This window comes from Anabrus simplex, chromosome 1, assembly GCF_040414725.1.
Source record: "Anabrus simplex isolate iqAnaSimp1 chromosome 1, ASM4041472v1, whole genome shotgun sequence".
Classification (NCBI taxonomy): Eukaryota; Metazoa; Arthropoda; class Insecta; order Orthoptera; family Tettigoniidae; genus Anabrus; species Anabrus simplex.
Window position 1 is genome coordinate 1057947429 of NC_090265.1, and position 12577 is coordinate 1057960005.

At 39.1% G+C, this 12577-nt stretch overlaps 1 protein-coding gene across 1 annotated transcript in view; it reads left to right on the forward strand.

Moving 5' to 3' along the window:
- hwt (heavyweight) overlaps nt 1–12577 on the forward strand; it is a 227294-nt gene that overhangs the window by 171883 nt on the left and 42834 nt on the right. The gene's annotated exons all lie outside the window — the stretch shown is intronic.

Below are 12577 nucleotides of genomic sequence, written 5' to 3' on the forward strand. Positions count from 1 at the left end.
AGTAATATTGTGATCGATATATATAATACCAAAATATCGACTGATATACAATGTGGTTTAACGTCTTCATTTATGTGTGTATTACAATATTATCAGCTTAATGATAAACAATATTACAATTGATAATTGCAATAGACTTGGTTATTAGGCGGCGTGTGTGTGGTGTTTTACCCCGATAATGCCATTTGGGCTCGTCAGTTAGACTGGCGGGGTTTTTTCAAGACGCTAAATAACAGTGATGCCCTGTCTCATGTCAGGAGATGTGTTGTGGTGATTTGAAGTTCGGCGATACGGGAGCGACCGTGACCTATAAAATAAACTTTCCCGGTATTTGCCTTAGCGAGAATAGAAAACCACGGAAAACCATTTTCAAACCACCACCTGCCTCCCTAATTCAGAACTGTAAAGACACAGTAAATCCGTGTCCACTGTTAGCTGAATCAACTCTGTTCAGTCCAGATCCTCTTAACAATCCCGCCGAGTTAGCAGACAAGGATTGTTAACCTGCTAAAGGAGGATAATGATTTTCGACATACAATTGGTAATAGTACAATGATTTGTATTTAAGCTTTCACGGTCTTGCCATCTGGAGTTTGTCTTGCTTCGTGTGGTAGAAACTCATAGGACTACTTAGTCTAACACTTCAATAAATATTCTATAGTGCGTTAGAAATTACTCTCCGCAGCAACCAGTGCAGCTGCGGCCTATCTAAATGCACATTTCGGGTGGCAACAATGTCTGCTCAGGGTCAGATGCCAGCGGATGGATCGAGAGATTGCGCAATGCAGTGATCGAAAAATTAATAACACAACGGTTCTGTAATAACGTATTACGCAAAGATAGGCTGTTAACAGTGCCAATAAAAAAAGTAACTTGAAAAGGTTTTAATTGTAAATATTGAAAATGTTCATCATGGAGTTCCAAGCATAGGGAAACGTGTTTACACTTATTATCAAAATCATTCACCAGTGTTTCACTACGATCGGAGTTCATAACATTCGTTATGGCTACTTTTAATCCCTCAACTCTTCTGGAAGTAGACTGGCAAACTGAGGACTTAGCAGCACCCTAAAGAAACAGTGTCAGGAGGAGACAAATCAGGGCTACGTGGTGGCCAGAGCCCTCGTGAAATTGTCTCCCGAATATATCACTTAAAAATTACATGGAGCCATTGGAGGATTGAGCTGTGACTTCGTCTTGTTGGAAGAATGAGCCAGTAATTTCTACTTCATTCATTCCCGTTCTTTTAAATCTGCCGGGCTGTTAAAAAGTATCGATCCAATAATTGGTTAACGGAGAATTCAATTCATATGCCAATCTTTTTTGTGAATGAAATTGTATTTGGGTTTTAGATGTCCAATGACAAATATTTTGACCATTTATGTAACCAGTTAAAGAAACAAAGCTTCATCGGTACAATTAATTCTGTCTAATACTCCATTTCCATTATGATTAAAAAAACTCTGAAACCACGCAATAAAAAGTTTTCTTCTCTGCGTCCACCAGCTTCAACTCCTGAACGGCAGAAAATGTATACGGATAAAGATGTATCTTCTTTCTTACTGCTATGTGCACTGTGAAGACAGATACGCCAGTCTGCTGTGCCTTATTCTGCATGGATTTATATGGACACTTAAGAAACCTGTCGGATATATCCAAAACTTTCTCTTCTGTTAAAATTGAGGGACTACCGCTCTTCGGAACATTGAATTCGGCACCGCATCCACGAAAGTTATTTATTAAATCTCGCACAGTACCACGATGTGGTAGAACTGAATAGGAAAACCATTCCCGAAATCTCCTTTCCACTGCGCCCATGTATTTGTCACCTTCCCGAAAAACGCACTCTACTAAAAACGTTCACTCATCTATAGTAAGCATGTTAAATCTCACACGCTATTGACCACCTCTCCCCGACCTCCATTTTAACAGCACTGAATCCTGCTCGGGTTGGCTGGAGCGTTGCCAACATATTGCATATCGTCGTTGCCGGGAGATATACTGACCCGCAGCACATACATTATGAAGAGCGAGAATGCCTTGACAATATTCACAAAATATTGCACCTTAGATGACAGAACCTTACCGGCAAAAGTTCTAAGCCAGCCAAGGTCACTGCGGAGACTCATTTCTAACGCAATGTATATACACCGTATAATAGATGTTGTACCCGTCGTTGACTGCTCAGTTACCTAACATGTGATTACATTTTGTCGACCATTTATCGAGCATTTTACACAGAATGTAATAAAATATTACAACATAGTCTATATGATACGTGTCTACTCGTCTTACGGTACTTTTATCTTATTTATTATGGTTGCAGTAGTTACCTCATGGTATTTTCGAAGTGCCTAGTAATATTTGCATATGATGACCACAGAACGCTTTTCGACATTAAATCCTCTGAAATGCGTATTTGTCCAATTCCTCGGAGAATTGGCACCAAATGCAATGTGATATTTTAAATGGAGACATTAGCGCATTTCATTGTGTTGAGACCTTCATCTTTGCACTCTTTCATTTTCAGACGGCTCGAAAATTTTCATTATAAAAATCAAGTATCGTGTTAATATTCAAAAAGTAGAAACTGATATACAAAGTCTTTAAATAAAACCTTACCGAGATGATCTCAATAGCAACTTTCCATATAGCTAATTAACGGTTCTTGGAGTTCTTTGACTTAAATATTTGACACGATTACCACTAATATTTCCCTTCTGAATGTATCGGACAACGAATTTTATGCAACCCCCACCTCTGAAGCTTCCCTTCTGGTATTTCCCTCATATTTCCCTGTATCGGAAAAATCTATAGAACAAAACGTTTGTAAATACAGCACGATCTTACGTAAAGTTTGCCTTGAGAAATGGTCATGTAAAACCAATCTAAGATAGATATAGAGAGTTTTTGTGTTTTACCCACTGAATTAGTTTGAACAGCACATATCTAAGTTTCTACTTACCCTTATCCTAAACTTAAATACCTAGTCTCGTGAAAATCCATCCTATGCGTTCTCTCTTGTTGCTGTGGCAGTCAAACAGATATGCAAAAGTTAACTGAACCCTAGACGGGATATCATTTGCCCTGTGGGGTACAAAAACCAAGTGCTGATTTAATATTTAGAAAGTACGGACAGAAATACTATTTTATCTATATAAGGAGAGTCTTTCCTCTACGGTAAAATTTAAGAAAGTAATTCGAGAGATGATAAGGAAGACAGCAAAGCCAAGATGTACTGTATAGTCCAATTCACTACCATTTCCGAACTAAAACTGTATGCTGTTAACTATTGCACATCCAGGCCTGCATATGATTATTCTAGAGCAACTGTCAGTCCATGGTAACACTCATAACATGCGTAAGTGTGAATAGTGAGTGTGTACGACATTGCATTCTGTGGGTGGGCTGTTGACGAATAAGCCTCGAGCAACAGGGTCTACGATGTGCCGGAACAACGTCACATCAGTTGTTCGAAGTTACTTCTGTCGGCACGCTAAAAGCAACGCAAAATGAAGCGCGTTCTTCTCCAACTTTGATAACCAAACAGTAGTAGTGTATTGGGCCATACTTTTAGATTTACTACTCCTTATCATTGCCTATCTTCCTTTTACAATCGTAATATTTGAACCCTTAATGTTTATGCAAACCTCATAGCAGTACCGTCGTGCAGGTAGTCTCTAATTGTCACTCGCTTCAGTAAGTTTGCATTCTAACCTATTACTGCATAAACATCCGGGGCCCTAATTATTATTATCTTCCGACAGTCATAATATGGAGTTTTCGATGCCTAAGGAGTCATTAATACTTCCATTTGGACAAATTCCACGGAAAATGGGTTAAGCTAATATCACCTAGATCAATGTAGGGGTTACCCCTAAGCCAGGTGCCACTGGGCACGGGTCGTGAATAAGAAAACTTGCATTTGGGAGATGGTGGGTTCAGACTCCACCATCGGCAGACCTGAAGATGGTTTTCCGTGGTATACCAGGCAAATTCAGGGACTGTGCCTTAATTGAGGTTACGACCACTACCTTCCTAGACCAAGCCCAGCGTCGCTGAAACCTTGTATGTACTGTATTATTGCTACGTAAACAACTAGGAGCAGGGCAGTGATATTTGAAGGCGCTCAAATACATCAGACTCTTGTCAGTATGTTTACGAGTGCGTAAACCAACTCCTGAGGATCTGTTACCCATGCCTTGGGGCCTCTCAAAACCGTAAATATAGACAAAAGATCGTAAAAACTAAGTAGTAGTAGTAGTAGTAGTAGTAATAGTCTACTTTTCTTTTTTTCCACGTATCCCACTTATTTATGGGGTCGCTGGAGCCACCCAGGTTAATTTTGGTTTTGGCCTGGGGTTTAAGGCTGGATGCCCTTCCGACGCTACGTAATTTTTGAGATGAAAATCTCAACCCAGAATCGACTGGGATTCGAACCTCATCCTTCTGGGCGGGAAACTAGCAGCTAAGCCACTGAGCTTATCAAACCTCTATTATTATTATTATTATTATTATTATTATTATTATTAGTAGTAGTAGTAGTAGTAGTAGTAGTAGTAGTAGTAGTAGTAGTAGTAGTAGTAGTAGTAGTAGTAGTAGTAGTAGTAGTAGTAGTAGTAGTAGTAGTAGTAGTAGTAGTAGTAGTAGTAGTAGTAGTAGTAGTAGTAGTAGTAGTAGTAGTAGTAGTAGTAGTAGTAGTAGTAGTAGTAGTAGTAGTAGTAGTAGTAGTAGTAGTAGTAGTAGTAGTAGTAGTAGTAGTAGTAGTAGTAGTAGTAGTAGTAGTAGTAGTAGTAGTAGTAGTAGTAGTAGTAGTAGTAGTAGTAGTAGTAGTAGTAGTAGTAGTAGTAGTAGTAGTAGTAGTAGTAGTAGTAGTAGTAGTAGTAGTAGTAGTAGTAGTAGTAGTAGTAGTAGTAGTAGTAGTAGTAGTAGTAGTAGTAGTAGTAGTAGTAGTAGTAGTAGTAGTAGTAGTAGTAGTAGTAGTAGTAGTAGTAGTAGTAGTAGTAGTAGTAGTAGTAGTAGTAGTAGTAGTAGTAGTAGTAGTAGTAGTAGTAGTAGTAGTAGTAGTAGTAGTAGTAGTAGTAGTAGTAGTAGTAGTAGTAGTAGTAGTAGTAGTAGTAGTAGTAGTAGTAGTAGTAGTAGTAGTAGTAGTAGTAGTAGTAGTAGTAGTAGTAGTAGTAGTAGTAGTAGTAGTAGTAGTAGTATAAGCGAATTGACTACTTAGGATCACGCTACAACATTTCCTTTTTTTGTTGTGTGTGGAGTTTGCTCTTTATCCAATATTCTTTCATGCGTTCGCTGGCCTCCTTCCGTTGTTCTTCTGTTCAGGTCCTTCTGGTCTTGTTGGATCTTCCTTTGGCTTGAAACCCTTCCAAATGTTTGACTGCGTTCCTAAATATCTGTCCAACATTTGGACTTCTCAGATGTTTAACCTCTTCATATCTTCCCGCATCTCCTTAATCCATGCTGTAGTAGTCTTCTTTTCCCAGAAGTAATAAGATATCTGTTTGGTCGGATATTTCCGTTCATTCTGTACAAATGTCCCAGAAACGCCAGCCTCCTTCTCTTCATAGTCTCTAATATCATATTATCTCTACCTTCTGGTTAACTTCTTTGTTTCCATCTGCCTTCAGTCTGAGCAGCGCCCATAAGTTTTCAGAGGATTCTTCGTTTTACTTATTTCGACTTTTTCTCAACGGGAAATCTCCCCCGAGGACAAAGTGTACAAAAAACTAGATTAATGGTAAAATTAATTGTGAGTTGATTACATAGTGGTTGGTAAGCACATTTTGTTGCAGTAAAAGGTTTGGAAGATGCCTAATGGAGGTTAAATGATTTTCAGAACTTGAAGAAAAATAAAGGAACCTGTAGTTCATGGACAGACATTCACTGACATACATGCATTCTGTTTTGACCACTGTGTTGTAGTGTCTTATACTGGCATTCCAGGATATTCCTTTCTTATTACAGATACTTGTTGTTAATCCATTTATGTTCCCTCCATTTTTTGAGCTCCGATCTTCCAAGCGACTTTTTTCCTTGTCCATTCTCCTTTATTATTATTATTATTATTATTATTATTATTATTATTATTATTATTATTATTATTATTATTAAGCAAAGAACAAAAGAATACCTGCCGGCAAAAACGTTGTACCCTTACTTTTCTAGAATGCTGGGTTTTCGTGCATAAACGATGTATGAGGTCAGAGTGAGGCATCTAGGAAGTTATGTCGGCAATTTTGAACGGTAAGCGCCTTTTTCTTTTGTTTAAATTTCGCCACGGGTCGTGTGGGTGCGGAAGTGTTGTATCATTGGAAAAAAATGCATTTTGAGGGTTACAACGTTTTTGCTGGCAGGTATTCAAAAGTCATTGGGCGGTGACAATACTTTTATTATTAAAATAGAAGCAGCCATTCGGAAATGAATTCGGATCCATATAAACAGATACCACATAGTGATCTCATAAAAATACTTCCCATTTTTTATAGTAGGCTAAAAGTCATCTTCCTTCACATTTGCGACTATTTTTATAGAGGTGAGGGTTTTAGCACACTTCTGTTGTCTCTGTTCAGTCTGTTGTCAAAGTAGCATTAAAAGAGGAAAGATCCATTAGCAGGTTCTAAATGAACTTAACGGACCATGGAGGCCCATAGAGGATTGGAAGGTAAAGGATTCCAACATTCTCCACACTAAGTAGGAGGGAGTGGTTAGCTGCATGCCAGGCCAGTTTTCCAACTAGGAATAATTGCTGTACTAATTTCTTCTGAAGGCCGAATAGACCACAAACGTTGTACTCTTCTTAGCTTCTGGAGTTCTTGACGTAGAGTAGAACCCACGCCATTTCGGTTGAACCAAGCACCGGCTACGGTGGTGGGACCATGTGAGGTGAATGGAGGAAGAGAGGTTACCTAGAACAATTATAATATTGGTTTCGGATGTTCCACTAACTACTTTTACGGTTTTCGGAGACAGTGACGTGAAGGAATTCTGTCTTTTAGGAATTCGTTTGCCTTCGGGTAAACCTAGCGACACCAGGCTGTCTTATTTGAGTACCCTCAAGTACTACCGAATTGAGCCAGAATCGAACCTGGACTCAGAAAACCAGCGCCGTCTGAATCACTCATTGCCACCATACAAGTATTATGGACTCGGTCGAGGAGGCTGAGAGAATCAGAAAAAACATGATTTTAATGATCTAATTGTAAAAGGTGTGAAGTACTAAAGCAGGCAACAGAGCTAGTTGCAAATAGAGAAATGTCGCCTCCCAAACGCTAGCAGATTGAACGAACAGTGTATAAAGAAAATGTATGTAAAGTGATGCCAGCTTTAGATCTACCTCTCTCTTGTTCAGTTAAAAGAGAAAAATCAGGCACAAGAAAGAGCGAGAACTGTCTGTCTGTGACTAATTACCTCTGTCGAGTGCTACCGCCAACTTCTGGCGACACAACGATATTTCTTGGCTTGGCCAGACCTCCCTCCGCGGTTTTCAACTCCACACTCTTCTTGCTAATGAGGTGAAAAGAGAACTTCTCCCGAGCTTCCGCCCAGACAGGCGGTTCAAGTCGATATTTAAATTCAAGCACAGAATAATTTCTCATAAGAACTAACCAGTTACTTAAAATTCTGCATTTTCAACTCTGAGAAATTTTAATGAACCACTGTGGTCAGGAGGTACACAGTAGTTTTCCGATTAACTTCGATTCTGGGTTGTGCTATTAATTTAGAACAGGTTTGAGAAGCTGGAACAGTTGGAAACAAAACTGAGGTGGATTTATTTTCAACTGTTGGCCACACCAAGTAGTTTCACCTCTGAACTCGAGATGAATGCCGAGATGGCTTCTATCCTTCTCATCCTTATCCCAGTTAATTATAAATATGTACACAAGTAGGGGTACCATGGTTATACAGTGTATCAGACAGTCTCCAGTTGTTGACTGAAGAAAAGCAAGATAGCTTGTGGTAAGGGGAGGTGTTAGTCCATTAGGCTAAAAAGTTTTTTTAGTGTTGTGTGTCCATTATAACCTCACTTACGTAACTAAAGGTATTTTTTATCCAACGCCCCGTCAAGTGGTTTAAATAGACGTTCAAATAGTATGCTGCATTAGGTGACACGCCCACCTTTCTCTCTTGCACATCAGTTATCTTTTATAATTCGGAGATTGTTCCCGCTTTGGAATTGAGAGACATTTTATTAGCGATGTAATTCATGTTGGCTACTCTGCAAGTCATCTAGTAGACATGCGGGCTTCGCTATTCTTTTGTTCCTTTGTTTATCTGTGACAACTTTTGTAGTGCTATTGTGGTTCTTACTTTTATCATATCATGTGTTTGGTGTTTGCTTGAAATGACAAAGCCAAGGGGTATTTTCAAGAAGAGGAAGAGAGTTGAAGGGAAAATAAAAGTTGTCTTGTGAAATAATACAGGTGCACCCGAAAATGTGAGGTTAGAGCAAATACCTGATCATGATATTATAAATACAACTCTCAAACCCATTGAAAATACTTCTAGACGTAAACTCTTATGGATTAATCGCATAGCTACCGTCAACAGCACTATTCAATTAGCGAAATGGGCATAGGCTATACATTCGGAGATCCATATCTGCCAAGGAGCCTACAAATAATAGGCAGTATTGACATGGCCATTTGGGAAAAATCATTTCGCCAAAATTCTCAGCAAAAGAGGAATCACAGCTGCATATGCACTGAAGCCCATCGATAGAACCAGGCCTATTACTAATCTATTCATTCCGGCCGAAGTTCATGAAACAATAATGAGCCTGAAAAACAACAAGGCTCCTGGCTCGGATGGGATATTCAATGAACATCTTAAAATTGCAGCCAATGCCGTGTTCCCAGAAATCACAGAGCTTATGAACCTGTGCCTCAATGTGGGCAATATACCAGCACAACGGAGTTCTTCCATAATAAATGTATGATACGAAGGAAAAATCGATATCAATAGCGCAAATTTATATAGAGGAATAGCCTTAGAAAATAGGCTTTAAGGTACTGACCAAAGAATAACTAGAGAAGTTATGCCAAAACTCCAGATGAGCAATTCGGGTTTAAAACAGGACGAAACACACTTCAAGCAGTTAAAAACTTGAATGAAGACATAGAAGAACGTTAAGACACGTTAAGACTTCCACGTGGAAAATTTTATGCAGTATTTATAGACTTTGCTAAGGCTTTTGACGCGCTCTACAAAAACAACACATCATTCAAACTTCAGTCTCTGAGAGCATATAATATTGAGATTACAGCTCTGATTCGCAATATTCTAGAGGTTAATGCAATTAAAGTTTCCAACAACGTGAACTTATCGTAGGAAATACTGCAAACATATGGTGTGCTAGAGGTTGATCCCCTCAGTCCCATTTTGCATAACATTGCTACCCATGAAGTCGTCCAAAGGCTGGAAACGTAGTCAATAATGATATACATCTACGCTGATGATGTAGTTATTGAGTCCCATGATAAAACCGAACTACAGTAAGCTCTTGATACACTACAAATTTGGGCAGACGCAAACAAATGAATTATCAGCATGGATGTGCAAATGTCATTCCGAAAGGGCAGGCGTAAATCATTGGGAGATCACATCCTAGTACAAAACCAACCATTAAAATAAGTGCATTGTTTTAAATATCTGGGCGTGACACTACAGACTACAATGACCACTTTTAGACTACACACACAATCAAGAGCAGCAGCAGCTACTAAGGCCATATTTGATTTTAAAGCGCTTTACAGACTCTGCCTGAAAATATCCATATCACTTTGCAATGCCAAAATATTTCTGATTCGAATATATATATTGAGATAACGTGAGAAAACTGACCATCTCCGACCATCGCAACTTAGAAGCCATGAAGCACGTTTCTTAAAACCTGACATTGGTGTATCAAAGTATGCGCGCTCCAGACTTGTCTGCGAATTTACTAAGGATACGTTTTTAATCGAAGATTTACGATACAAATTGAACCTACCAGGTACGTTATGATAGAAGAGACGACCACAAGAGAGAGAGAGGATAAACGATGGGACATATGGATGGGATTTTATTCAACAAGACCTACCCTGGACGGAAACAGATCAAGAACTCCGACATTTTGTGAACTCTCTGGCAATGCATGGTTACGACCATAACATCTGCAAAACGAATCTACCTGTACCAGAGTGTCTTTGTCAATTATACGGCATTTTATATGGTAGATAACACATCCCCGAGTGCAGAAAGAAAGAGAATTTCGATCATTCAACATAGCAAAGTATGAAGCAGTGGTGTAATTTTAATTTGTTCGGATTTCATTAAATATTGTTTAAAGCATCAAGACGGTTTTAAGGAAATTTATTATTCTCTAAAGCTCCTTGGCTAGCTCCTTAGCTGAATGGTGAGCTTAATGGCCTTCGGTTAAGAGGGCCCTCAGTTCGATTCCCAATTAACTGCATGTAGTTAATTTCTCTAGCTCGGGGACAGGCTGTCCATGTTTATCTTAACACAGATCTTCATTTACATACATACAAACATCACACGACAAACCACCGCAGAAACGCGCAATAATTCATCCCTCCACATAGGCTTGACGCAAGTGCGATAACATTCTCTCACCCATGGATAACTAATGCAAGTACCGAGCTCGAATTATTATTATTATTATTATTATTATTATTATTATTATTATTATTATTATTATTATTATTACTTACATGTATAATTATGAAGTGTTTATATTCATTTAATATTATTCTTATTACATCATATTATATGCATACGATAGGATCGCGCTGTTTGTGAGGTTATGTCATGAAACATGAGCTGTACATTATCAGTACAAGTATTCCCAACATGGGTAGTCGCGGTCTCTGTGGCTTATAACTTCTTCTGTCGCTTTTCTCACATACTTCTGGAGTCGCGGGTGCGAACTGAATCGCACATGTAGATTTGACCATGCCTTTCAGTCGTATTCCCTTCCTCACCTCAACCCTATGTGGAGAGACGCATTTACTATTTTATGTTTCGGTAGTGCTTATTAGTATGATGTGCTGTTTGTACATAAAGAGAAGTGCATTACGACAAACACGAACACCCAGCTCCCAGTACAGAGGAACTAATCAAACGCAGCTAAAATTCTCGATAGGCTAGAAATCACACCCAAGACTCTCTGAACCGAAGTCCTCGAGGCTGAGCATACTGTACAGCTAGGAAGGCGGAGTCTCTTTATAATATTAGTACAGACACATCATAATGTTATTCGTTTTACGTCCCACTAAATACTTTCGCGGTTTTCGGGGACGTATGCGACGCAAATGTGTTTGATCTCCTTCAAATACCACCGAACTGAGCCGGATTCGAACTCGCAACATTAGAAATACATTCACTAGAACTGACACCACAGCAGCACAGTAATAATGTATGTATGTATGTATGTATGTATGTATGTATGTATGTATGTATGTATGTATGTATGTATGTATGTATGTATACCCTTTATCCCTATTTCCCGATACGGGATCGGGGATGAGGTGAAATAAAGTTATATGGTATGTTCTTCGGGCCATAAAAAGAAAAAGAGCTAATGAAGATGAATGATGGTGAATAAAATTGACAATATGGAAGGAATCGGCTGTGGTCTATGAATAGAAACTGTCCCGGCATTTGCCTGGAAGTGAAAGTGGGGAAACTACAGAAAACATTTCTCAGCACAGTCGACGGTGGGGCTCGAACCCACGCTTCTCCCAAATGCAGAACTTGGCTCGAACCCACGCTTCTCCCAAATGCAGAACTTGGCTCCATAACCGCAGTGTGTTAACAAGAGCGGCCACTCTGCACGTTCAACACAATAATAATAATAATAATAATAATAATAATAATAATAATAATAATAATAATAATAATAATGCGGATCCTCGGCTGAATAGACAGCGTACTGGCCTTCGGTATTGAGGGCCCAGGGTTCGATTTCTGCTGGTTAAGGGGTTCTAACTTTGTGTAGTTAATTCATCTAGCTCGGGGACTGGGTATTTGTGTTCGTTTCAATACGCATTTTCATTTACTCATAATACATCACTCTACAAACCACCAGAGAAATACGCAGTAGTGAATACACCCCCGTACATAAGGTTGGTGTCGGGAAAGACATCCGACCACAAAAATGGGCTGAATCTGTACAAGGCGCTGACATTATGTAAATGGGAAAGAGATTAGAAATAGTAATAATAATATTATGGACTCAGCATATTAATTTGACGCCATGAGGCTGCAAACGTGTCAATTTCAAAGTTCAGTTTTATTCTTCCAGATGGCAAAAAATCGAATCTCTTTTAGCGATCTATGGTTTAGTTTGAATTCATTTTGTCGAGTAAACTCCAACTGGGTTACCAGAGAGATTTTACATGCCAACATCATACGATGGAATACAGTATGGACATTCAAAATTCCGACTGACTCTGTCGAGTTCGAACCTGAGGCTGACTACCACTGATCCCCTGAGGGAGCTATCGACCTCAATAATTCAATCCCTTAAATAACGTCGCTCGACCGGTAAAAGGTTGTATTCCACAAAGCTCTT